Source organism: Furipterus horrens, unplaced genomic scaffold, assembly GCF_987537825.1.
Source record: "Furipterus horrens unplaced genomic scaffold, mFurHor1.1.pri manual_scaffold_1, whole genome shotgun sequence".
Classification (NCBI taxonomy): domain Eukaryota; kingdom Metazoa; phylum Chordata; class Mammalia; order Chiroptera; family Furipteridae; genus Furipterus; species Furipterus horrens.
The window spans coordinates 136,502,634-136,526,783 of NW_028327171.1; positions in this window are offsets into that span (position 1 = coordinate 136,502,634).

Sequence of the window (24,150 nt, forward strand, 5' to 3'; positions counted from 1 at the left end):
TTATTAATTTAAAAAATTGAGATTAATTACACATAACATAAACTGTATCATTTTAACTATTTTTAATTGTCTGGTTCTGTGACATTAAGCATATTTACAATGCTGTGTAACCATTGTGACCATCCTTCTTCAAAACATTTTGATCTTTCTGAATTCTGGACTCATTAAAAACTAACTCCCAATTCCATCACCCCAACCTCTGACAACCATCAATTTATCTCCTGTCTCTATGAATTTGACTACTCTAGGTACCTCATATAAATGGAACCAACAATATCTGTCCCTTTGTGATAGACCTATTTCATTTAATATATCTTCAAGGTAATCTATATCTAATGTATTTCCTAGGCTATTTTCTACCCAGGTCCATTAGATTTCTGAAACCATAACACAATTACATGTTAGATATCCAAGTAATTTAATGAGTTACCATTAGTTGTCAATAAAAATATATTTTTGCATTTAAAATATATCTTACTAGTCTTTCATGTGATGACAGGAATATTGATCTAAAGAATCTGTTATACAATGAATATTATTAGTATACTATAAATTATTAATTACACCCTGACCAATCCAATAGGCAAACTAAATTCCAGATTTCTTTTTATATTCTTGTTATTGATCTCTTCCTAGCATTGTTCTCTGTGTCCTTATTTGAAGTCATAGTTTTAAGAAACCTAAATGAAGGGATAAGTCAGCATTCAAATTAGGCATACAAGCAATTGCACCAATGTAGCTAACTATGTTTGTTGTTGATGGGTTAAGTGACCAATCTTGCTGATAATTGGATACCTGCAAGCACAATTAAGGAGTTATAAATGCAGTAGCACACACAACATACTTTTCTGGATATATTCAAATTACATTCACAAGTAATAGTATTATATGCAAACTTACTCCCTTCCTGAAAATAAAATTGAACTTAGAAAGAAATATATTCTACTGACCTTGGGTCAATACTCTATTACAGTTAAGAGTAATAAAGTAACAGATTATTAGGGAACATTTAAATGTAAGATGAGGCTGATTAGAAAGATATAGATGTAGATGTATTTCAATAGATGTAAATATAGGTGTTTATCCTCCCTGCACAGGGAGGTTAATAGTGCTATAATTATAGTGAAGTGAGTGATATAGAACCATTAATTTTATTTTATTTTATTTTTTACTTCATTTTACCCCACTGTAGAAATCAGGATCTGGCAAACACTCACACCCCTACCCCCACAGACCCCCCCACACACACACAGAGTAACAGATTACATCCTAAGCAGTAGCTCGGTGGTCACTCTCCAAAACAAATTTGGCTTTTAAAATAGGATAGAAAACATTCAAGTAAAGTAGCAAGGACCAAATAGTATATTAATGTATTTTCCAGAAGAATCACATTTTTTAAAGAATCTGGATTATGATTTAAAAAAAGAGAGAGAGAGAGAGGATGCAGTTGATCTTTGGAGAAGAGACTTTTCACATTACACTAAAAGTGCCATTCTGTAACTCTCAATAAGTTTTCTTAAACATTTTGTTTGTTTTGAATTTGTGAGTTTTGCAGACTGGAAAAATTGTTCAATATTATTCTGACATGGTGCTACTGCCACTTAATAGTTATAAGGTTTTAATAAAGCATTTTCTTTTCATGAACTACTATTTATCTATCTACAAAACCTGAATGATGCTATATAACTTTCAAAAAAATTAAAGGATTAGAAACAACATATATAAAGTCTAACATGAAGCTTAGACATACTTTATAAGTGGCAGCTATTATTCCTATCATTATTTATTTTAATTAAATTATTTTCTTCCTGTTTACCTCCCATTTCAATATTTTGCATAAGGAGGGTCTGGTCCAATTCATTTCCTCTGTGCTTTCTCATCACCAAATGGTATCTTTCTCATGTAACATATTAGTAGGAAATAATAAAGTAACTGTGTTAGGCACACTTCTAAGATGGCGCTCAACAATTTCTGCCTCCTGGTATTCCCCAACCGCCAGCATACTCCTCTCCTCTAGAGTTTAGGCAGGATCTAGTGACTGGCTTTTAATACAGGTTCTCAATTAAAAACAAAAAACAACAATAAACAACAAAAAAAAATACGATATTTAAAAAATGTTACTAAGTGTTTGGGTAAGCCACTAAGTTGGGAGCAATTTGTTATACAGTAATAGAAAACTATTGCAGATTTATTTGTGACATTTTTATTTCCCAAACAGTTTTATTTGTAATGATTCTTCTCCAGGGTATTTAAAAATACATTAGTTTCTGTGGTTAAAGACATGTCTTCTTATTTACAAATGGCCTCTTATAGTTATTTCCTCTATACCTCCATATCCCAGAAAGAATGATCAGGAAGTAATTTTCTTCAGAGTAGATGGCAAATGAGATTAAAAAAATATGCATAATACTTGAGTAGAAATCTAAAATTCTGTATTTTAATGAATCAATTATATAATAAAGAAGTCAGAAAACAATTTTGAGCATCTAATTTTTTAAAAAACAGCCTGAGAAATACAAATAAGAATAAAATATTGTTCTCTCCCAATGAGGTTACATTCTCATTAGAAAAATGAAACCTACATAGATTTAAAGCATACTAATACTCCAAGGTAACAAATGACAAATGGGTTTTACAGACAGTAAGTAATCTAGAAATAAAGAGAAGAAAGTACCTCTCCAGGGGGTGGCAGAACAGGTGCTAGTATTTTTTAAATGACTAGAATTAGAAATCAGTCCAATTTCCACTCTTTACAAATGCTAGTGCCTCCATCCATGATAGATAGCTTCATTATTTATTATCCTCCTTAGCACAGATAGAATTATATATTGCTTATGAATCTAGGTATGTACAAAAAGATTAAATAATTTCCTCAAGGCTAGAGGCAGTGTTAAAGTTAAAACCAAGGTTGTAAAACTCTGAAGTAAAGAAATACAGTCAACTTCCAGCCAAGATGGAGGCATGGACAAACACACTGCATCTCCTTCCACAACTAAGAAGGAATACAACTACCTCAAAACTAGAGACAACCAGAAGTTCCAGAAAATCAAGCTGCATGGAAGTCCAACAAAAGAAGATTAAAGAATACTCATCCAGACAGGTATGAGGGGTGGAGACAGGATGGAGAGGACGCGGTGTGGTGGCAGCAGTAGTGGTGGCAGCAGCAGGCCAGCAAAAATCTTAGTCACACATTTTAAAAAGTTGGGAGGGACACCTGGGGAACGCTCTCAACTCTTGACCAGACCACATAGCTCACGGTCCCAGCGCCAGGGAAAATAAAGCCTTATTGATTTTAACTGTGCAATCCAGTGGGGTTTGGGGCAGAGGCAGAAACTACCAGTCTCTCAGCGGAGTCCATATGCTTAAAGGGCCCCCATAGGCCTAGAAGTTCCACAGACCCACCCACTCTGGGAACAGCAGCCAGGAAAACAGCTAGAGAGGTGCCTGTCCCATACAGAAATGGGAGAAGTGCCTGGAACAGGGGTGAGTGCTGAGTAAGTGGTATTGTTTCCTCTCACACCCCTCCCCCACAAACAGTGCCACAACGTGGTGAAACAGGGCATCCAGTACTGATGACTACCAAAGGCTCCACCCCTTACAAATGTAACTGGAGTGACAGCTCTGACTAAGAGATAGGGGCAAATAAACACAGAAGCCTGTCAAGATGAGGAGACAGATAAGTATGGCCCAAGAGAGGGGAATGGATCAAGGTTCCAGTGGGAGAACTAAACAATGAGGAGATAGCCAACCTAACAGATGCAGAGTTCCAAACACTGGTGATAAAGATACTCACAGGCTTGACAGATGCTTAACTACAGTAAATGGATAAGGGAAGAAATGAAGGCTATGCTAAATGAAACAAAGGAGAATCCAAACAAAGCCAATGGTAAAGGGAAGGATACTGGGGTTCAGATCAATGATTTGGAACATAAGGAAGAAATAAACAGTCAACCAGTACAGAATGAGGAAACAATAATTGAAAAAAAAAATGAGGAGAGGCTTAGGAACCTCTAGGACAACTTTAAACGTGCCAAATTCCAAACCATAAGGGTGCCAGAAGGAGAAGAGAAAGAGCAAGAAATTGAAAATTTACCTGGAAAAATAATGAAGGAAAACTCCCCAAATTTGGTGAAGGAAAGACACATACAAGTCCAGGAAGCACAAAGAGTCCCAAACAAGCTAGACCCAAAAAGGACCACACCAAGACACATCATAATTTAAGTGCCAAAGTTTCAAGATAAAGAGATAATCTTAAAGGCAGCAAGAGAAAAGAAGAGAGCTACCTACAAAGGGGTGCCTGTAAGACTATCAGATGATTTCTCAAAAGAAACTTTGCAGGCAAGAGGAGACCAGCAAACAGTATTCAAGGTGATAAAAAGCAAGGACTTACAACCAAAACTACTCTATCCAGCAAAGCTATCATTTAGAATGGAAGAGCAAATGAAGTGCTTCCCAGACAAGGTAAAACTAAAAGAGCTCATCATCACAAAGCTATTATTATATGAAATGTTAAAAGGACTTACTTAAGAAAAAGATGATCAAAATCATGAACATTAAAATGACAATAAACTCACAACTATCAACAACTGAATCTACAAAATAAAAACAAAATCCAACTAAGCAAACCAGAATAGGAATAGAATCATAGTATGGGGATAATTTGGAGGGTTATCAGCTGGGAGGAGGAAGGGATAGAAATGGGGAAATGGTGCAGGGACTAAGAAGCATAATTAGTTGGTACAAAATAGATAGGCAGAAGTTTAGGAAAGGGTGAAGCCGAAGAACTTATATGCATGACCCATGGACTTGAACTAATGGGGATGGGATTGCTGGAGGGAGGGGAGGTACTGGGCAGAGGAGAGCAAAGGGGAAGAAATTGAGATTACTGTAACAACATAATCAATAAAATATACTTAAAAAAAGAAGCATAATTGGTTGGTGCAAAACAGAAATATGGAAGTTATGAACACTGTAGGAAAGGGTGAAGCCAAAGAACTTATGTGCACAACCCATAGACATGAACTAAGAGGGGTGAGATTTTGGAGCAAATGTGGATACTGGGCAGAGGGGAGCAAAGGGAAAAAAATTGTGATACTATAATAACATAATCAATAAAATATACTTTAAAAAAAACGAAGAACAGTGAACCAATTAATTTTTATATTTGCTGAAGAAAAAACCCAAAATGATAAAAATATATCTCGAAATATAAACAACATCAAAAATTAAAATCTGTTTTAAATAATTTTATTTTAGTTTTCAATAAATAATTTTGAATCAAGTTTCTATTTTAAACCTCCAGAGAATTACAGACTGGTTAAATAAATGTCTTTATTTGGTGATACTGATGAGATGTTTCTAGTAATTATCACTTAACAATTAGAAAGGCATTGATGCTCTGAGAGGAAATAATACAGAAAAAAGTGTCAAGGAGATAAGGAGGGTATGTGTGATGTCACAGAAATAATGAAGTATGTCATTTTAAACAGAAAGAAGTGATTTCTAAGGACAAATGCAATGATGAGATCAAGCACGATAAAGGCTTAAAAAGTGCTTGTTGGATTTTGAAATTTGATTGCACTTTATGACTTTAATAAAAGATAACTTTAGTATAGTCATGGGCAAAAGTTGGAATTCATTGGATTAGAGAGTGAATGTGAGGTGAGATGAGGTGACAAGGAGAATAGACACTTTTGACAAGCTTAGGTAAAGAGCACAGGAGAGCTTTTGTTTTTGGAGAAGGACTTAGGCTCAGAGAAAGACAACCTTATAGAATGTTTACAAATTGGAGAAAGAGCTCTAAAGCAAGACTTAACATGCAGAGCCAGGTGCTTTAGGTAAACAAGGGTAGACTGCCTTTGAAGAGGAAAGGGACAATGTCTGAGAATGGAGAAAAGTTTTGCAAAGAGAAAATATATAGACAAATAGGTGGGTTGTCTGAGAAGGGCTTTGTATTTGAGAAACATGATAACTGATAGCTTCAAATTTCTCTCTGCTCCTACAAGGGGAGTTAAGAAATAGCAAATAAGAACAGTAATGAAGAGACGTTAGAGGACATGCCAAGGCAAATAAAGTTCTTGGCTGTGGTGGCCATCAGCTTTTGTACAATTTCTCCTATCAGTACTCAGCATCATTAATATTTTATTAAATCTTGAACAAGTAATCCTATTAATGCTTGCATGTTTTTTTTTTTTTTTTTTTTTTTTTTTGTTTTGTTTTGTTTTGTTTTTTCTTATAACTACATGTGACATCCAGATCTTTTGCCTGAAAAAGTTTGCTAAGCTCTGGTCTGGAGAGAGCTCTGAAAATTCAAAGTCAGAAAGTCAGCTGCATACTGGTCACTGAACAATTATTTTTAATCCCAGTTATACTCCTTCCATCACGTCAAATTAATTGGCTCTCTTTATTCTCTGTGGTATAAGCAAAAATGATGCAGATGCAAAAGAAATTGGCAAGCCCTAAATTATATGCCTTATATGAATATATTTAACAATCATTTCTCTTTGGGCTTAGAAGGAAATGGGTGTGGTCTCATATATGCTTTATATAAGACTAGATTTTGCCTGTCATGAAAACATTCATTTACCTTTACTTTTTATCCTTCAGCCTCTTTCTCATATTGATGCTATTTTTTTGTGGAGCAACAGAAAAGCATGAAAAGTTATAGACATGGAAAAAAATAGGAAGAATTTGAAACCTAGAACTATTCTCCAGATATATTTTAGTTTACATTGAACATCAGATGCATTATTTTAAATGAAGCAGGAAATATTTTTCATTTTATTTTATTAAAGGCAAGGCAAATTGTATGTATGTAACTGGGGATAAAAATTACATTTACAAGCTAATTTTAAAATATTTTCTTTTCCTGATTAACAACTGAAGTCAGAGGCAATTCTTGTAGAGCAAGACAATATGTACAGGGAAAAAAAAAAATTATCTTAGACCCAGAGTTAAGAAGTGGAGATTTGAGGCTCAGATGTGACATTGACTAAATTTTTTATTCGGGGTAAGTCGTTTAAACTCTTTGAGTCAGAGCTTCCTAATTGTAAAATGAGGATAAGGTCTATTGTCCAGGAAGATTGTGTAGAAAAAATAATAATAATGGCACAGCATATCTGAAAGTATATGCTGTAAAAAAAGCACTCTGATACATTTTCTTATTTGAGAAGCTCTGCAAGAAAATTCGATCTATAATTATTTAATCATTTTGTTTTCAATATTTCTTCAATTGTGGAGATATCTGGTCCCAGGTTATAGAAAATTTAATATAGATAGATCAAGCCTAAATTCACATGAGGCAATCTTTTAAAATTTTCTATTGTACAATACACAGAAGAGAAAAAATAAAAACTAAATCCTAGATCTATCACTAAAGGACAATGTGACTTGTTTTTCAATCTTCCTTCCCAGCTGTTATATTTCATCTATACACACACGCATCATATTTTTCTCACTATAAGATGCACCTGACCATAAGACATGCCTAGGTTTATAGGAGGAGAACAAGAAAAAAAAAATTCTGAACCAAATGGTGTACTAAAATATTTAATAAAATATAACACAATAATATTTCAACCATGTAAAGTGAACAGCAGTCACTGTGGTATTAAGAACAATCATCACTGTCATTAACAAATGAGGAGAGACTTTAAGGTTCAAGTACTCTTCTGGTTTTCTGGGAACCCCAACAAGTCATCATCGCTAGTGTCAGAATTTATGGGGACCTTTAATAACAGGCATTGAGGGAGTTAAGAGGTATCACTAATTGTAACAGTCACTGAGAGTATCACTATCCTAGTTACAGGTTCTGGCGGACTACCCCCAGGGCCTGTTATGGATAGTGATACTCCTTAATCCCCTCAGTGTCTGTGTTACTACTAGAATAGTGACCCCACCATAACTCCCTTTATATATTACAAATTCAGCATTTATGGCTGCTCACTCAGCTACTGCTGGCCTCCTCACATAGAAATCTGAGGTGCACTGGAAACAGTATGGAGGTAGACGAGACAGCTGTAGCAACAAAGGGAGCCATAGCCAGCTGAGAACATGTTACTTCAGCTCCACCCATCTGCCTCTCGTAATTGGCAGAGCTGAAGACACAGTGATTGGTGATTGGAGGCAGTTCTACTGACACAGACCCCATCTAGTGTCAAAGACAGTTGGCAACTGGCACTGTGCCTCATACCCATTATTAGCCTCAGCTGATTTGACAGGTCAGCGGTTGTAGCTGGGAGTGTCAGGCAGCTCTCTGCACTCCCCCAGGTCCCAGGTGATGGGCAGAGGTGGACGGCAACTGACCGGATGCCCTGAGATTCAGCAGTAAAATGGGACATTTAAGCATCCACAGGGGTTTCGCGTGGGCCCATCGCTTCCTCTTCTAACAGCTGTCACCAAAACTGACAGGTCAGGTAATACACATCACAGTCTGTGATGCAATATTTGCTCCATATGATGCACAGACATTTCCCCCCACCTTTAGGGGAAAAAAGGTGCACCTTATGGAGCGAAAAATATGGTGGGGTGTGTGTGTATGTCTGTGTATCTTCTTGTTAAATCTACAAGTAAAATATTTTTCTGTGTTACTGCAGCCTTTATTGTCATAAGTTTAAATGGCTCCATTGTGTGGAGTTATTGTTATTACTGGTGATTTAGTATATTTTCAGTTTTTTACTATCCTATACAATATACAAAAATCTTTGCTGTATTTAGCATTTTTAATCCCCATTGAACTTATTCCTTAGTGTTGTATTACTAGAAAGGGTTACATGCTATTTTCTTTTAACCTCAAACCTTTAATTTCACTTATTTTCTTTCAAAGATAGTGTCTCTTTTTAAAAAAAAAAAATCAATTGAATGAGTTCATATCCTCAGTAGACTACATTAATTCCCAGAAAACTTTATTCTTCATAAGATTTCAGACTGAATCTTTTACCTTTGAAACCCACCTGGTTAACTAGCATAGAATTTCAGAAAGAATTGGCACCTGATATTTGTAGAATAAAATGTTTATCAGTTCAAAAAGCTAGTTCTTTCTCCAAGCTGGAGATGTTGATCTCTTCCAATGGCTATGTAAAGAAATGGTGTCATGCAGAGTCTATGATATTTGTCATCTAAGGGAGATCATTTCAAGGCTAGTTGGGCAAATGACAATGTAAGCAGAGCACATCCACAAATTAGATAAACAGATGGGCTTATATTGCCAGAAGTAATTTGTTCTTGGAGGGAACATCCAACACTAGTGACTGTCATATTCTGACAGCAGAGTGACATTTGGGTTTGGAGTCAGAACTGACCTGGCCTGTTTCTGAGGGACAGCATCTCTGAAGTAAATGGGTAGCAATTATTCATTAATATAGAAATTTGGTAAATTATTTCTCTTAAATCACATTTCCTTAGTTATAGTATTCAATCCTAAATGTGTTTTCTTTTCATAAGCAGTGAAAACAGGAATTCTCACTGTTGCTAAAACTAATCTTACTTTATATACAGTTCTGTTATCAGTTCAAATAATTGCAATTGGGAGAATTTTATTACAATGGGACCCATGGGCTAAAGTACAAATCTGATGTGACAGATTACCTAAGAATGTTACCTTAACATTCTAGATGAGTGATGTATTTTTATTTATATTTACTTGTATTGTGAACTGTTTGAGGAAAGGAACTATTTCTGATGTTGTATCTTCTTCCAAAACCCAGTTCTAATGTCATAAACAGATTCTTGGTACTGCTTGCTGGTAGGTAAATGGCTGGATGGCTGAACAAATGGATGGATAGCAGGAACAATCATTCCCCTTACCTCTATTTATTGCCAAACGTGTTCCATTTTTTAAATTTAGTGCCTAAACTTCTTTAAATTATGAAATATTAGTAACAAATGAATCATTCTTTAATTTACTTTTTCATTAACTCAGTAGCTGTGTTTTGAATCTGTGCCATGTTCTCAACACAGCAACACTGAAGAAGTTCAATTGCTGCTCTAAGATTATAATTTAATAGAGACACAGCATGTGTCATTGAAGTCTCACAGAGTGCTAACAAAGTACTTATGATGAATGCCTAATTTTAATGGGGAAGGTGGGAGAGAAAAAGACAGATGGAGACAGCAAGATAGATAAGGGCTTTGGGTAGTAAGTCTAAACTATTCAATAATCTCTTTGAATAAATATTGTTTGGGGTGTCAGCTATGTGTCAGGTACTATTGATAGACTTCAGAGTAGCAATAACAAACAAGAAAGACCCAGTTGTTAGCCTTAGAAACTTCATTTGAAGGGCAAAAATTTGCACTATGGTTGAACTAAAAGATTGGTTCAAGTAAGTCAGGCAAGGGGTAAAAGGCTTCAGGGGATAAGAATCTCAAATCCCTGAAATCAATAGATGATTGATTGATATAATTGATAATGCAGAGATCAGGTTTTCCGATACCTTCAACAAAACCTAACTAACCTAAAATAAATTAGTCTTGATAAAGTCGGTTGAGCATTTGAGCCTGACATTTTCTCAAAACTGTCTTTTTAATCTTTTATGAAGTGACTGTAAACTTTTATTTTGCAGCTGAGGAAAATTAAATTAAGAAATAAAAGAAATTTTAGCAAAATCACAGTGCAATCATATGGTTAAATAAGGATCCAAAAAAAGACTGCAAATTCTCATCTTTTTGACCACTTGCATTTTTAATAAACCTCTTAAACCAAAATGAAAAGAGGAGACAAGGTGCTGAAAGTTGTCTTGGCAATAATCTAGCATTTCAGCATTTGATTACAAAAGAAAAATGCAATAAAATAAAGCAGTGAAAATGAGAATTCCAGAGAATATATAGTTAAATACATTCATAGCTTTAAGAAAGTGTTTCTTGCTTCTTTTAATATGGATACTCAACCTAATTTCCTCAACAAAATCTTTTTAGTTCCCTATTAAACATCCCTGTTCTCAGCATAACTCATTGCATACACTGTACTTAATATAATTTATAGGTGCCCATGGCTCCAGAAAGTGAATGACCTCTGTCAATACCGTACAAATAAGACATAAGGCTACAAGGATTATCAAATCAGAAAAATAAAATTCTTTCAGGTTTTATATGGAAAAGTGACAGATTATAGATTTATTTATTAAAGCTAAAATATAATGGTTTGAATAACATAAATTCTGCCAACATATTGCCTGTAATACCTCTATCACAATTAGTGTCCAGAATAAAACTGAAAGAAAAAAATATCAAGCACATTTGAACATTATGAAAAACTCTCTCTGCTGGTTTATGCTAGGAGAAAGTCAATAAAAGTTCAAACCATACTGTGCTACTAAATCTCAATTACTCTTTGTGGTACCATTAAAAATTTATTTGGGAAAACATATTGATGATTTCTCTCTTCTTGGATTTGGTACTTACCTGGTGGATTAGATATAGAATAGAAGACTTTGTAGAATATCAATTATTTCAAGATTTTTGTTCAAGGCATTTTCCCTTTATCAAATTATAATTTGTCAGGCATATAACAGCAATTTATAGCTTAGCCCTTTGAACAATAAAATGCTCAAGCTATGAACAAATCATAGAAGGTCAAACCCAGCATGAATCAAATTCGTATAAAAGGGTAGGTAAAATTTTGAGAACTATATATTAGGATAGTTCTTCTTTGCCAGCTATGAGAGTAAAATGAAAACTTTTTTTTCTTCTGTACTTATACTCTGACATTAACTACCTAGTTAGCACAGACTCCACAGGTTAAGGGCTCAGTCCTGCAAGACTGCACCCACTTCAGATGGAAATATCAAATCTGGGCCCCTATACTTCTGACCAGCTCCTTATACATCAGGGGTTCCTATGACTCCCTCCTAAAATTCAATAATTTGCTAGAATGGTTCACAAAACTCAGGAAAGCACTTTACTTAAGATTACCAATTTATTTTAAAGGATACAACAGCCAAATGGAAGAGATACATGGGATAAGGTATGTGGGAAGTTATGCGGTGCTTCCATGCTCTCTATAGGTATGACAGCCTCTTAGCACCCAGATGATGTTGACCAACCTTGAGGCTCTCTGAAGTCTCTTGGTTTGGATTTTTTTTATGGAGGTTTTATTAAGTAGGCATAGTTGACCAAATCATTGGTCATTGGTTAGTAATTCAATCCCCAGAACTTCTCTCCTTTCACAATGGTCAGGGAGTGGGGCTAAAAATTCTAACCCCTTAATCATATGGGTTTTTGCCATCCTCCAAGTCATCTTATCAGTATAAACTCAGGTGTGGTTGAAAGGAGCTTATTTTGAATAACAAAAGACACTCCTCTCACCCCTGTCACTCAGAAAATTACAAAGGTTTTAGGAATACTATTCCAGGAACCAAGGACAGAAACCAAATACATATTTCTATTTATGTGACAGAGGTGATTTAATGTAACCATTAATCACTGGGTGTACATGAATTCCAATAACCAGATTGTACTTTTAATAAATATGAGCTTCTTAGGTATTTCTAAGAGTGTGACTCAAAATATTGATGCTGTGTGATGAGTATTAAGTTTTGAAACTGAAGAAGATTAAAAGGCCAGACAGGGCTAGGAAGAAGAAAAATAAATGTTTACATGGTTAAAAATGTCTTGCTCTATCAGATATGAATATTTTATATATACAAAGAATAAAAAGGATGAAAATTTAGGTCTACCTCAGCTACCTACATGCTACATCAATTTGATATATATTGCATAAGTAAATGTAGGGGAGAGTTCTGTGTGGTTTCGAGAATTGTAGCCCAGCCACAAGCTACCCACCCCACCTCGGAGGCCTGTAAGACATGACAGGAAAGCCCAGGAAGGCAGAGGCAGACATGACTCGAAGGCCACTCAGGAGGGTCTCATGGGAATTGAATATAAAAAATGCATATTATGATTTAGAGTTAGCTCTGCTTTTCTTATCTCTTAGTTAACTATACACAATGTGTAGAAAAGAATGTGTGAAGCCTTGCACCTGACGCCAGAATACAAGGATGTTTAACAGACTTTGACACAGTGTTCTCTATATTGATATCTGTAATCAGTAACTGTCAACTGTAACCCAAGCATCTAAAGCTTATTGATGATTCATAAGTCTTGACCTTGTATCTCCCAAATCCCCTCCTCAATAAAAGGGACTAGGAGAAAGTATTCAGCACACTTCTCCACTAGAGATATTTGCCTCCTCTCCTCCCTCCAAACAAAATACAGTGTCTTGGGTAAATTTGTTCTCTCATCCGTGATCCTGAAACCTCTAACCTCTCTCTGCTGGACAGGGAGGTTCCCACGAAGCCAGGGCATTGGAGGCAGACAGCCTCAGGTAAACATTACTTATATGTTAATTGTTAATTTGTATAAATGTGTAGGAGAGTAGAAAAACAGAAATGTGGTCTCCAAAGATGAGAAATGTGAAAATATATTTAAAAAGTAAATAAAAATTGTTATATATATATATATATAGATAGATAGATAGATATAGATATATATATCCATGTTATTGAAATCATTTCAAAATTGCCTTCATCTATCACGCAGAACTACAATGTATTCTTAAAACTTCAGAGGATCAAAAGATAGATTAGATGTTTTATCACACTCAGATTTTTTTCATTTGAAATCAATTGGAAAGAAAAAATCGAGTAAATGTATTGATCTTCCACAATACAAGTAGTAGTATATTTTAGTTTACAGTTACTTTAAAATTCATTGTTTTAATTAGTTTGTCATTCTTAACAAAAAAATTAAAAGTAATTAAACAACAACAACAGAAAAGATTCAGAATTACGTAGAGGAGAAAAATAAGGCTATTTCTTCCCCCCCCAGCTTTTCCAATAGTTAACTATATTAGTAACATATTTTCATTGTATAAAAATCTGAAAATTTATATAAGCCAAAAATGAATTAGGATATTTATATTTTTATCCCAGAGATAAAAATTACTACCATTTGGTAATGTTTATCCCAGATACTTCATTACATATTATTTGTTAAATATTTTTATATCACCAGGCAGCCCATAATTTTTCCCACCAAACCTATCAAGAACATGGTTATTCTATATTATAAAAGTGCCCTCCAATAAATATCATTTGTAACAGTGTATAATTATTCTATTTATGAACTAGTAATGAGCTATTAAAGTGTTATAATAAGAGAAATTTAGAGGAAATGTAAATGCCTAGAAGAGGCCAAACACGTAACTTAAATCTCTGAATTAGACAATAAGGGCTTGTAAAACAATCAGAGAATCCAAGACTAGCCCAGTGGATTTTTAGTTTAATTTAAAATAGAAACAAAGAAAAATCTCAATGGCAGTCAAATCAAAGCCATCTTTGGTTAGATGTCTGAAGATTGCTACTTTGTCATAACTTAAACTAATAAACTAATTAGGAAATTTTAGGTTGGCAAAAGACAGTTGGACAAAAGTAACCAGGATATAGAATGCCTAGATAACCCAACTTTACTCTAAATAAGATTAAATAAGATTTTTAAAAAATGAATACCTGTTCTCAGCCTATTGGAAATTTAAGAACTAAAACTCTTGTCAATCTATTATATACTTACATGTTTCAAAGTTAAACAATACTGAAATTCATCTTTTAAGAAATAGTAATACAAAATCTATGAGAGGATACAGGCATATCTTGTTTTATTTTACTTTACAGATGTGTTTTTTTACAAATTGAGGACAGAACCCTCCACCAACAAAAATATCATGACTCGCTTTATTGAGATACTCACTTTATTATGGTGGTCCAGAACACAGCCCACAGCATCTCTGGGTTATGTCTGTATATACATGAACACAAATGATTAGAATAGTTGTCTCCAGAAGAGTAAATGACTAGGGGACTTACTTTTCATTATATACTCTTATCTTTGACAATGAGTTTAACTAAGATTAATATAGGTATAGTTTTTCTTTTTACTGTATGTTTGTTATACTTTTGAATATGTAAACTCATAGTCTTCATTAATTTAAAAAATGTCCTAACAATTTTATTCATTTCCCAGGCTGCCATAACAAATGACCACAAACTGTGTTGTTTAAAAACAACAGAAATATATTATCTTCTGGAAACCAGAAGTCATAACTCAACGTGTCAACAAGTTGGTTCCGTATGGAGGCTCTGAGGGACAATTTGCTGCATGCTCACACTCCAGCGGAGTAGCACCCAGTAATTTTTGGTATTCTGTGGATTATTAATGCATCACTTCAGTTTCTGTTTCTGTCTCCACTGGCCTTCTTCTCTGTGTCTTCATATTTTCTGTCTCTCATAAGGATGGTCATCATTAGACTATTTCTCACCCAGGGTGATCTTTTCTCAAGATCTCTATCTTAGTTTAATCTACAAAGATTCTATTCCAAATAAAGTTACCTTTGAGGTTTTGAGTAAACCCATCTTTGGGGGCAGGGCACCATTTTACCCATTACAAGTATTATCTCTTTAAATATTATCTTTTCTCTATTGTTTTTTCTGGAATTCCAATTAAATGACTATTTGATCTTTTTATACTTTCTTTAAAGTTTTACAGTCAATCTCATATTCTCCATCTCAATGTCTGCATGTCTATCTGTGATATATACATATGTATCAGTTAGCATTTACTATTTATTAAAACACCATGAGCTTATAATAATAGTTTATCCAGCTCAAGGTACTATATATTAGCAGTTTTGTCAGGGCTCAGCTGGTCATTACTTCTCCTATGGGCTGGGCTCAGCTGATCTTGGATGCGATACATTTATTTATGTGGCTGCAATCAATTGCAGGGTCAATTAATGCTGGCTGCTTTCCCATAGTTAAGCCTGGAACTGATAGCATAATTGGGATCTCTGCTCACTCTGGTCTCTTGATCCAGCATCTGAGCCTGGGCTTATTTGTGTCATGAAGGCAGAGTTCTAAGAGTATAAGCAGATGTTTTGTAATGATTTTTGAAACATAGATTTGAAACTTACCCGGTATTGAGTGTTATGTTCTCTCCAGTAAATTGTGACAACGCCTCCCCTGACTCCTGTAAATGTTTAATTTTGATGAATTTCTTTATAAAAATCCCACTAGCTTATATGTTTTACAATTAGAAAATAATGGGGCCACTTCCTGTCTTATGTTTTAAATTCAGTTTTTAACATTCTTAATGTGAGTGGTAACTATCCAAGTTGTGTATATACCATTGGTTTGTTCTTTTTTTTTTTTTTTTTTTTTTTTTTTGCTGAATCATGTTCCAAAATTTGATTATTTATTTATCTGTTCAGTAACTTTTAAGTTTGTTTCAAGTTTTTGGCTAATATACTTTTTAAGCCTGTTATGAATATTCATATAGAAGTTTCTATGGACATAAGTTTTCATTCTCTTAGATCAATTCCTAGAAAAAAATGGCTGGGTAATATGTTGGTATGTATTTAACTTTTTAAGAAAATATCACACTGTTTTCCAAAGGGCTACTCCATTTCACATTTGACCACCATTATATGGGGCATTTTAATACGTGGGTATAATTGTATTTCCATGATAACTTATTTATTGAGCATCTTTTAACCAAGGTGTTCAAATATTCTGTACATTTCTTGTGGATTGCTTACCTTCTTATTAAGTTTGCAGACTTCTTTAAGTACTCTTGATATACATGGACAAAATGTTATTTGCAAGTGCTTGGTTTTCTGTTTTACTTTTTTTGTTGTTGTTTGTTTGTTTTCCCAGTCTGTTGCTCTTGTTTTTATTATCTTAAACATAATTTTGAAGATCAGTAATAAATGAGAGACCTAAATTTTAAACCTAAAATTCAGATGGAAATATATGAGAAAATTTTTAGGACTTTGGGATAGGCAAATATATATTTTTAGATATGACTCGAAACCTATAACCCACAAAATAAAAAAATGATGAGTTAGTCTTCACCAAAATTAAGAATTTCTCATCCCTGCTCAGGACACATACAAGAATATCCAAGAATCTCTCTGTCTTCTGTCTCCCCCCTCCCCCCACCCAATTAATCAATTGGAAAAAATCATGAAAAAGGATAAGGTCAATGCAGTTCCTGTACACTTGAAGGCCCGAATTTTTAAAAAACTTTTTATGTCATCTTGATTTTTGAAGGATATTTTCATTGGGTATACAGTGTCAGATTGACAGGTTTTTCCCCCATGTTACACTTTCAAAATATTGTTTTCCTATTTCCTGGATTGTGTTTTCTTCCAAGTAAATTTTTCTGTCATTCTCATCTTTCTCTTCTGTGTATAATGGGTCTTTTCTTCCCACTTGCTTTTATATCTTTCTTTTTATCACTGGTTCTAAGCAATTTTGCTATGATATAATTTGATATTATTTCTTATCTTTGTGTTTGCTGAGTGCTACATATATTTCTATTATTTTAAATATTCTTGTATTGGGTTTGAATTGGGTGTAAGATTCAGTTATCTCACTTGGACACAGTTTTATTTTTTCAAGTTTTGCTTTTAAAGTTTTTTTTTTTCCTCTCCACCCAAAGATATGTTTTTAAGAGAAAGAGTGAGAGAGAGAGAAAGAAAGATGAGAGAGAGAGAGAGACAAAAAAGAGAGAAACAGCTTTGTGAGGGAGAAACGTCAATTATTTGCCTTCCATATGCACCCTTACCTGGAATGAAATCCATAATCTAGTAAATGCCCTGACTGGCAATCAAATCCACAACTGTTTGGCGTACAAGATGAGGCACCAGTCAGCTGAGCAACCTGGTCAGGGCTGGTTCTAAGTTTTGTTAGGTATAACTAAGCTGACTTTATTTCAATGTTAATTGTTTTCTTACTATTTAGTCAAAAACCCTTCTGGGTACTCTACATGATGCCCAGTAACTTGTTCGGTTCTCCACTCTATCTATTGGAAAAAGAAACTATTCTTGGGCCTGTTCAAATCTCAACAGCAATTCCTTCTAATCCTTCTTGGTGGTTCTTTGTTGGCTCATGCACTGATGCGTATTCATTGGAACTTCAGTGGGAGAATCTGAATATAACCAGAGCTCTCTCTTTGGACAACTGTTACTTCTTTAACTTTTGCCCTTTGAAATCTTCACATTTTAACTTCTCTAGCCTCTTTATTCTTTCTCCTTCCCTCCAGGAGACTGCTGAGCTTATCCTGAGTTTTCTCTCCTTACATAATATTCTGGAAATTCTCTCTTGTCAGTCATGGATCACTGTTTTTTATTTCCTGATATCCAATGTCATGAAAAACATTGTTTCATATATTATCTTATTTTTCAGTTTTTAAGTGGCAAGATAAATCCAATCTTTTATACTCTATATTAGTCAGCAATGGAAGTATCCAGTTTTTAATTTTAAAATATTTTAGGAATCTTTATTTTTTAGCAAATCTAATTATGCATATTTAATTATGCACTAGTTAACAATGATGATACAGTCTGAGAAATGAATTAAGTGATTTTATTGTTGTGTGAACATCATAGAGTGTACTTTCACAACTCTAGATGGCATGGCTTACTACACACCTGGGCTATATGGTATAGCCTATTGCTCCTGGGCTACATGCCTTATAGCACATTATTGTGGAAAGCAACACAAGATTAAATCAAGGAAGCACAAGAAAAGATAACACAATCAACAGGTGCTGTAAACACAAAACTCATGGGTTTGCTGCCAGCATAACATGGCATTCCATTTTACAACAAACTTTTAAAAAATTTAAAGATTTTATTTATTTTAATTTTAGAGAGAGGAGAAGCAGGGCAGAAAGAGAGGGAGAGAAGCATTGATGTAAGAAATATTGATCAGTTGCCTCTCGAATGCACACTGACCAGGAATCAAACCAGTGACATTTTGGTTTGCAGAATGACTGACACTCAACTACCTGAGCCACACCAGTCAGGGTTGGTTTGTTCTTTTTTTTTTTTTAAGTAGAAAGAGTACATCTAAAACAACAATAAAAATACAGGATAGGAAATACATAAATCAGTAACAGTCATATTATTACCGCGTTATGTACTGTACATAATTGTGTATACTACATTTTTATCTCACTGGCAGTGCAATAGGTTTGTTGACACCAGCATCACCACAAACATGTAATGTATTGCATTAGATGGTCACAGTGTCACTAGGAAACAGGAATTGTTCAGCTTAACTACAATTTGTGGTTGATTTGGAATGTCATTATGTGGTATGTGACTGTACATGAAGTCTTTGGTGGATCTAATTCAACTGAAACCCAATCTGTTTTGTACTTTTTAGATTGTTTTTAGTCTTTATTTTTATTATATTAAGGAAACTCTTTTAAGTTTGACTGGAGGGTAAATTCTTCTAGAACTTATTTTCTTTTCCTTCTGATAGGTTTCCTAAGATTTGAGCATTTTTAAAATAGTTTCAGACTTATATCAAACTTGCAAAAATAGTAAAGATAATTCCATATTCTAGTCATCAAAATTATCTTAAAAATTGTATATATATATTATGTATATATCAAATTAGATATAGATACATATTCATATATATATGACTTTACCAATTTGAGTAATTTCTAGTCAATATTTCTAGCCTATGTAAGTATTTTAAGTTCAAACACCAACTTTTTCTAATTCAGGCCAATAATTGCATATACTTTTTCCTAAGCGTCTTATTTAAGCAGAGAAAAAATATTATCTTATGTTTGTTTTAATGGTAGATATTTATACAGTATACCTTTTCACTGAGACTATAGTGGTTTAAAAGTTACGGATGTGGCAATCTTAATTTTGCTAGCCCAAGACCTTTTCTCCTTTCTCCTAATGATGATCAATACCCATGGTTTTAGGTTTCTGCTATCAGCAGATGTCTATAAGATAGCTATGGTTTTATTTCCTGCTTTCCTGCTTATGACTTTAATTTCAATTTTATTTACATTTTTGCTTCCTTGGATTTTACTTTAATTCATTAAGAACTCTTTTCTGCATTTAATGATAGTTTCTCAAAATGTATTCAGAATTTCTACATGTTTAATAGTACATATTTTTTCATAACATCAAAGCTGTCATATTGTTAGAACAAATCCAAATAACAGTTGTAAGGGTAACATTTTCAATTATTCCCTCAGATATAATTTTCATTATTTTTTCATAAATATGGAAAATAAAAATTAACAAGACATTATTTTTAGTGTTATAGTCTTTTCTTTCTAATGCACTGATAAAATCGTCGTCGTCGGCAGCCGTCCGTCTCAAGAGACGATGGTGTAGCTTCTCAAGAGTCTATCTGCACCGCCGAGAATGGCTGTGCAGTCCGACTCGGGAGTGACACGGTATCTGTCTCCTCCCGTGTTGAATCGACATCTTGCGATGACGCTGGAGTGTCCTCTCCAGTGAAGCTGAAGCTACAGAGCCTGGGCAGGGTGATATGGAGGCTCTGCTGTTGCCCATGCAGCAGACCCCCCCTCTCTTCGCAGCTGAAGGGTCCAAGGGAAAGACGGAGTCAATACAGCTTGGGTTCAGGTGCGCCGCAGGAGTTGCCGGTGTTGACTACAACGTCAAACCGCCTTAGGGACTCCGGCTCCGGATTTTCTGTCGGGGTTTACTCCCTTAGCCTTTCCCCTGAAGAGGTATGCCGCAAGGCAGTGGAGGTTTTTTGGAGTCAGAGTTTTCCTTCTCTGATGTACCCTGACTGGAAGATCGAACCAGCGACACTTAGCTCGCAGGCCGACGCTCAATCCACTGAGCCAAACCAGCCAGGGTCACTGATAAAATCAATGTATCTTAATTTATATGATATCAAATAGTTAATTTTATTGATATGCTCCATCAATTTCACCAAATACTTCTTCAGACATTTTGAAGATAAATTTTATATTGGGTGTGCATATGTTTTGTTGTTTTCCTAACATTCAAATAAGTAATCATATTTTTAAAGTTTCTTGCACTGACATGTTATTTTATAAATAACAATAATAAATATCATAGAAACATATTAAAAACTAGTGCTTAAGTGACATTTGATACTAAGAATGTGGGAAGTTGCTTAGAATAATATTGGTTAGCTTAGAAAATGAGTTTTTAACACAGAGCAAATTTGGAAGTGCCAACTCTGAACTATTCCTTTAACATAACATGATTTGACATTTTAATAATTTACCTACACTCTTTGTACTAATTTTTTATATTTAGTAAGCAAGCTTGTCTTTCTATTTTAGTTTCCCATATGATTTTCTCCTAGGAAAATAAGTTGATCAAGGGAACTATAAATCTTGCCTGCTTAGCAGTTATATATCCTTTTGTAAGTTATTAAATTAGCATTCAGATTTTCATCCATTTTTATGAGCTTGGCTCTATAAGACCATCTGGGAAAGATTAAAAAACTAAAAATGAAACCTGAAGTATTGTGAACACACAGACTCTGGGATACCATACACATTACCAGTTAGTCAGTCACTCCTTAAATGACTCCCATGCATTAGTGAACTAAGCAGTCATTCATTTCTGCTATTAGTTATTCAATCATACAACTAGCCATCCATCCAGCTAGGCAGCTAACCAGCCAGCCAGCCAACTATCCACCCATCCATCCATCTGACCATTTATCTATTCACTAAGTTGGCATTTATTAAATATCTCCTATATATCTAGCTCTATCCTAGTTGATAGTAATAAAGATAATTATCTCCTATGATCCTTCTTCAGAAGAAAGGCAAATATGTGACACATAAAAATAATTATGTATTATAAATACAAAGAGTTACAAAGGAGAGAGTGATTAATTCTACTTAGCTGTCCCTGTAGTACAAAATAAAATACAAAACAAATATTTGTAACTCTCAATATCATCACCACTTTTCACTTTCTCTGAAACTGACCCTGGGGTTATAAGAGAGTATGAGTTTCCTGGGCATATTTTTAATATAGGTAAATATGTAAATAAGTGGAAAGTAAATGAATAACAGTAAGCAAAATTTTAAATATCACACCACAATAGCAATAGTTTTGAAATGTTTGTTTATTTAATGTCCATGAAAACCTGTTCAGAAAGTATCCAGCTGTATAATATGAAAAATAGAGGTATTTATTGAAGAAGATACAAGATACAAGAAACAGTGTACACAGAACAATGATTCCCCAGTACCCTTCAAACTTGGCTCCTTGGGACCTCACATAGTTCTCCAAATAACCATCAGCTACTCCATCATATTTTCCTGAATCTCATTGATGGTCTGAAATCTCTTCCCTTTCAAAGGTGATTTTAGTTTTGGGAAAAACCAGAAGTCTCAGGGCACCAAATATGGGCTGTTAGGGTCTGAGTCACCTGAGTGATTGAATGTTTCACCAAAAACCTCTGCACCAGACATGATGTATGAGAGGGCACATTGTGATGAAGCTGCCAATCACCAGTTCCCCATAGCTGAGGCCTTCTGAATCATTTGAATAGTTTCCGTGGAGGAATGTTCAAGTTTCATGCAAAATCTAGTGCAGATTTGTTGCTCTACACACTCAGTCATTTTGAATGTGATGGCCACACAGTACACATGCTCACTCAATGGCATCTACTGCCCCCCCTACCAGTACAGTGAAGTAGTCATTGTTCACGCATGCACATACCAATCAATGTTGCACAAACCATTCTCATTATATTAAAACTTGCTGGACAGTTTTTTGGACAGACTCATATGTGCCCTATAGATCTGTATATCTCTATCTTTACCTCTCTTTCTGTCTATTTATCAGAAGATTACTTATTTTTAAAAACATAAAGGAACAATTTTTTTTGAAAGAGACTAAATTTGTGTTCAATGATTATGGGATAAAACTAAAAGTAATTAGAAATTTAACTGGACACTTTGGTCATGAGCCAATAGAGGCATACCTCAGAGATATTGTGGGTTTTGTTTCAGACCACCACAATGAATGGAGTCATAATTTTTTTTCTAGTAGAGGGTTTTGGCTTTATTTTGTAAAACCACATCTGTGAAAGACAATAAAAGAAGAAATGCTATGTTCTGAATTCTGAATTTCAACAAACTATGGGATCTAAAACCACTGACTTGATATTTATAAGAGTATTTTACAAAATTTGTCTGAATTATCCCATTACAAATTTGTGTTTTTATATGTTTGGGCATGGATTAAAACTTTGGATGTTTAGTTACATTGTAAGGATACATAGAAAACATATAATGTCTTTCTATTACAATGCAGAAATGTTTTTACCAGTGTTGTAATTTTTACTTAATAGCTGCAATTGAACAAAGAGTAATTTATTGTTTTAAAATATTTTACTAAACATACCAACAAAAATATTATGCAAACTAGTTTATTAAGTTAGAACAAAATTTAGCACATTTAAAGTATGCTCATTCAAAAATCACAAAGTTTAAGGATTTAAATTTTATTCATGCTTACTGAACATTTCTTTATATATGTATAAGGCGTAGTGTCAGTTAATGTATATAACATAATATATCTTGTTTCATGGAGAATCAAATATAATAACTGTAAAAAATGTAAAAAATAGAAGAGAGAAAGGAGGCAAAGGATAGTATGGAGGAGGAAGTAAGTAACTGTTCTTGAGACAATATAGACAATATAGAAGAGGTCATGCTAGGAACTGAGCTTCTGATTACAAATAGAAGTTTCTCAAGTAAGCTGCTGTGGCAAAAAGGGGTATGAACAATACAGAAAAACAGAATAGCACATTCAAGAAAATATATGTAACCCTGGCTGGTGTGGCTCAGTGGATTGAGTGCTGGCCTGTGAATGAAAAGGTCACCAGTTTGGTTCCCAGTCAGAGCACATGCCTGGGTTGTGGGCCAGGTCCCCAGTTGGGGGCATGTGAGAGGCAACCACACATTAATGTTTCTCTCCCTCTCTTTCTCCCTCCCTTCCCCTTTCTCTAAAAATAAATAAATAAAATCTTTTAAAAAATAAGAAAATGTATGTAGTTCAATATCCTAAAATGCAAGGTGAAGATTTACAGCAGGAGGTAGGAGATGAACCTGAAATGTAGATATAATTTAAATCTGTATGATCTTGTGTCTCATGCTAATCATGTGGATAACGATAAGCCACAGAGACACAAATAAAGCTAGAAATTTAGGTAAAAATAGTCACACACACACCTCATGACCTCCTACACACTTGTCACCTTAGCAAAAAAATTTTTAACTTATATTTCCAAAAAAGAAAGAAAACAATGGAATCTTCTCAAA